This window comes from Pinus tabuliformis, chromosome 8, assembly GCF_031772625.1.
Source record: "Pinus tabuliformis cultivar Carrire ecotype Pingquan chromosome 8, CPIR1, whole genome shotgun sequence".
Lineage (NCBI taxonomy): Eukaryota > Viridiplantae > Streptophyta > Pinopsida > Pinales > Pinaceae > Pinus > Pinus tabuliformis.
Window position 1 is genome coordinate 311,310,579 of NC_142294.1, and position 5,535 is coordinate 311,316,113.

Sequence of the window (5,535 nt, forward strand, 5' to 3'; positions counted from 1 at the left end):
TATCTCCCATTGTGAAGGGTGATAGGTTCAATTTGAACCAATGCCCGAAGAACGACCTTGAAAGGGAACAAATGAAGAACATTCCATATGCTTCTGCTGTCGGAAGCCTAATGTATGCTCAAGTCTGCACAAGACCTGACATTGCATTTGTTGTGGGAATGTTGGGATGATATCAGAGTGATCTAGGTTTAGACCACTGGAGAGCTGCAAAGAAAGTAATGGGGTACCTTCAAAGAACCAAAGACTACATGCTTATGTATAGACGGACGGACAACTTGGAAGTAATTGGCTACTCAAATTCTGACTTTGCTGGATGTGTTGATTCACGCAAATCAACATCAGGTTACATTTTTATGATGGCCGGTGGAGCTGTATCATGGAGGAGTGCCAAGCAAACCTTGATTGCCACTTCCACTATGGAAGCCGAGTTCGTCTCCTGTTTTGAGGCTACTTTACATGGTGTATGGCTTAAAAGTTTCATTTTTGGGCTTAGAATTATGGATTCTATCTCTAAGCCATTGAGAATATATTGTGATAATTCAGCTGCTGTTTTTATGGCTAAAAACAACAAAAGTGGGAGTCGAAATAAACACATTGACATTAAGTATTTAGCTATAAGGGAATGTGTTAAAGAAAATAAAGTGGTCATTGAGCACGTCAGCACTGAGTTGATGATCGCTGATCCTTTGACTAAGGGCATGCCACCATTTAAATTCAAGGATCATGTAATGAATATGGGACTTGGTTCCATTATGTAGTTTCTCATTGTATGGACAATGTTATTTTAATGAAATTCTTAATTATTGTGATGTTTTTTCTCATATTTATGTGCACTTTAAGTTGATTTGAGAAAATTCATTTAAGAAGGACCAAGAACAAACATAAGGTTTATTCATTAAGAAATTGTTGCCACATAAATTATAATAAGAATAAATACATAGTAATACATGGAAGACAATACTCGTCATTAGAGGACTTATCGCCATGATTCATGTATCTATTACTTAATACAGATTATCAATGGGTTTTAAGTTGAGACATTAAGTTTGGAAGTATGGACCAAGTGGGAGAATGTTAAGCTCCATTAATTATTTTTTACAACTGCTGCCTACAATTATGGAAGTAAACTGCAGTCTTTCCTTAATTTCTGGAAACCAACTGCAATAATTTCCTTAAATTAAGGAAATCAACTGCAGTTAATAAATTTATTGTTGGGAGCTATTGAAGTGGTCCATTACTCCATCTGGAGTTCTCTACCTTGATCTGTGGAACACCTGACACATAGCCATCAGAAGCTTGATGGAAGCTTGGCTATAAATTTATCTGTTTGGTCCCCAAGCTTGTATCTCAATTCCCTTCAGTTTTTACACCATCTAGCTGAGAGAACAGAGCTTGGAAGTGCCTTCAAACTTTCTGTATTCTTTTCTTTTTGCTTGGATTGAAGCTGGAGCGCAAGTGGACTGTGGAAGCGTAATAGAAAGGTTTTGACTACAGCAAGAGCGTTATCAATGGCTAGAGGTAATTTATTTTTACTGGGCATTAAACCTTCATTCCAGTTTTACGATTCTTTAAGTTTTTATTCCGCATATAGAATCGTTTTTAATAGCTTACAATTGGTATCACTACATACTAAATTTGTTACATCACTAGATGTTATATTTCGTTATAACAATACTTATAATGTTATATTTCGTTATAACAATACTTATTTATTTATTACCTAATAAGGTTTTGTAAAACTTACTAGATGTTATATTTATTTACAACCATACTTATTGTAATCTAGATTTAGTGACTCTCTATTATTGTAATATGGGTTTACTGACTCTCTGTTTCATACATCTAACAAGAAAACCTTGCAGCTAAGAAGGGGATAAAATCTTGATTGCTGAGGCGGACACATGAATGAAGAGGATAGTCGTGAAATGGTTTATTCTCCTCATTGCATGTTATTATGCATTAGATACTATTTTGTTGGCCCATATTTATTTCAGGGAACCTGAGTTGATAGTGAAGTTTTAGTGTGTTTTAGCTAAGATGGATTTGTATAGATCTCTCCATTCAGAAGCAACTGGTCTTGAATGGTTGGATAACACCCTCCCTCATAACAATAATGCTAACAAGCTTGCTATATAGTATCATGCTTTCTGGATCCAGGTTATATGTGGTGTATTACACTATCAGTACAGATTATTTTTTGAGCTTGTGGTTATCTGTGATGTATTAGGATAACATCCTCCCTGAGTACTACTAGTACTAACAAGCTTGTTATATAGTATGTTGCTTTCTGGATCCAGGTTATATGATGTGTATTATACTATTAGTACCAGACTGTTCTTGATCTTGTGGTTATTTGTCATGTATTAAAATTATTTTTACACATTGTTACCAAAATGACATATCCCAATTATTTGGGATTTGTTACACATTAATATTGTCCTCTGAAATTGAGAGTTCAGTGTATTTATTTATTAGAATATTTTGGGGAGATGATTTTATGTATTTGATTGGTGTGTTAATTTTCTCTCTCAAATGCTTTCAAAATCCATTTCCATTTTCTTGCATAGGCCATGATTAGGTTGACTTAGGTTTCATCTATTCTTTACATTTAAAGATATTTATCATATATGCTTTACTTTTCAAGATATTTATATCTATACTCGGAGGAGGTAAGCTAAAATATATTCGGCAATGGTTATGTTTCTAAAATTATTAAAAAAACACAATTATAATCGTAAATATTCATGGCATTCATTAGGTTGATACCCTGAACACCTCTATCGAAATAAAACTTAAAAACGAGTTATAATTTACAAAAGGGAAAGTTGCAAGCTGAAAGTTATACTTTACAAGCGGGCAAGATGAAAAGTTTTCAAAAATATACGGGAAAAAAGCAGCTCTTATAATAAGGAAGGCACTATCACTTTAGAAAATATTTTCAAATAACTAATATTTAGTTAGGGTGAAGCTATGAGATATTTGGATATTTTTCAGTGATGTTTTATATATTTTTGTCTAATATTAAATTAGTTTTAAAGAGATTATTTATTAAGCAAAGTCTTTCGGTAGAAATCACATAAGAGAAATTTTTGGCCGACGCGTTTCGAACCAACAAGCGTGGTTCATCATCAGAACCAAATGAAGACACAGACCATGGCAAAGGCTTAAATAGAAAGCAATGTAGAGACATAATTTCAAGTAGCAACTATATTTGAACAATAATATTTAAATTATGATATTAATTTATTAATATATTAAAAACAAATATTATTCAGTAACGGCTATATTAAACGGCTAGTTTTTGAAAAAAAAATATTTAAATAATGATATTATTTCATTAATTTATTAAAAATATTAATAGGTAATGACTGTATTAAAAATATTAATATGTAACGACTAAATTATTTATTTTTATTTTTATGTATACTAAAAAATAATGTAAGATAAATAATTTATTAGGTATGTATTCTCTTCATCCAATTTATAATAATTAAAAATCTCTATAACATAGAGTAGATGACCTCTATTACAAACTAAATGTAATGTAAAGCAAAATTGAAAACCTAAATAGTGTATTACTTAATTATTAAACATTTTAATATAAAATTAATTTAATAAAATATATTCAATTAAAATTAATTTAATTTAGGCTTCAACATCAATATTTATAAATAAATTAAAATACATTTCTTGAAATCTATATTTATTACAATAAATTAAAATATATATATATATATATATATATTTCATGACAAAATAATTTTAATTTAGGCCTCAACATCAATATTTATAAATAAATTAAAATACATTTCTTGATATCTATATTTATTACAATAAATTAAAATATATATATTTTTATGACAATTTTATTTTACAGCATTTTCTTATCTTCTAGTGGAAGAATATATTAGTCTAACGTCAAAATGATTCATCAATTTCATAGATTGTATAATTTAAATCCATTTCATAGATTGTATAGTTTAAATTTTGTATGATTTAGACTAAGCAAATTAATTTGTTTTTTATCATTACAAAAAATCTAAAATTAAAATTTAATGATAAAATAAAACACACTAATTTGACAAAGTAATAACTATTTCCCCTCTTAAAATGATAATAAAGAAATAAATTAATACACAAATCTATAATTTAATACATTTCTTTAATTTAAAAACAAATATATATGTGACAACATGTATATTATAAGTTGTCACTATTGCAAGTTTTTTATCAAATGCATGCAGTAATAATGATTTGGTTAAACACAAAAATTAATGCACAAATTTATATTTGAATACCATGCTAGAGAATTCATACAAAAGCTCCATGCATTGCAGGTCCATTAGATTATGTAGAATTATAAAAGTTCCATTGCTCACAATATAAGAAACATCCTTTGAATAGTTGTCACATCTTATATTGTAGGTGAGAAGAAGATCTCATTTATCATTATTAAGAAAAGTGTGCATATGGCACCAGGGCTTCTTTGATATGTATAGATAAACTACGGGACTCCATGAAGATGGGGCAATGTATTGTAGAATAGTATGCACTAAGAAAGAACCTATGGCAACTTGTAAGCAAACAATATCATCCAAAACCTACTATTGAAGCAACCAATATACAACAATAGTAGGATTCTTCAAATTTGTCATCCTTTGGGTTGATACATTGCCTTGATTTACAACAATTACAGATAATTTCCCAAATGAGTTAACCATCAATAATAGGGAATACAAATGAGAATAAGAATACAACATATATTTTGAATACCACCATATCAGACATAGGCAAAAGAAAATATTAAATACCCTTCATCAAAAGACATAGAATGTCTAAAATGAGGCAAAAGTAATTTGTACCTATTGTTTCCTCTTAGTAGAAATTGCCCATTCTAGAACCTTAATATTTCTTCACAATGGTTTTAATCTTTCATTGATAAAATTAGTAAATTACATCTCAAACAACTTTCATCTTCTCCATATTTCAATTATTGTTTTAATTGTGTATTACCAACTTAACTCAAACACACTAAACAACCTAGATCTAATACAAAAACTATTATTTCAAATCAAACTACAAATTTTGCAATTCAAAAATTCCAATTTAATAATCCTATAGACTTCTCTTTGGACCTTTTGGGGCAATTGCTAGTTTTGATATTCAGCGATTTTTTATATGTTACGATTCTTCTCAAATTTATGCCTTACGGCGTTTCCTTTACAACATCTGGTGAAATTGGTAGTATAGGCAAAAATTAAAATTATTTATTTTATTTTATTTCTATACCATATCTAGAATTCTTTGACAAAATGAGTATTTAAAATAAGTCAGCAAAACTAAATTACTTTTCCAATTGACTTAACAACTTTATAAAGGTAAAAGACAAAAATAAATATAAAAATGGAATATCTCGTTTAAAAAAAATAGATAAATAGAAACTTAATGAACACTTTAATATTTTACATTTAAAATATAACATATATTTGTTGGTTGATGGTTAAAAGTAAAGGTTTAATTTGACTATTGAATCGT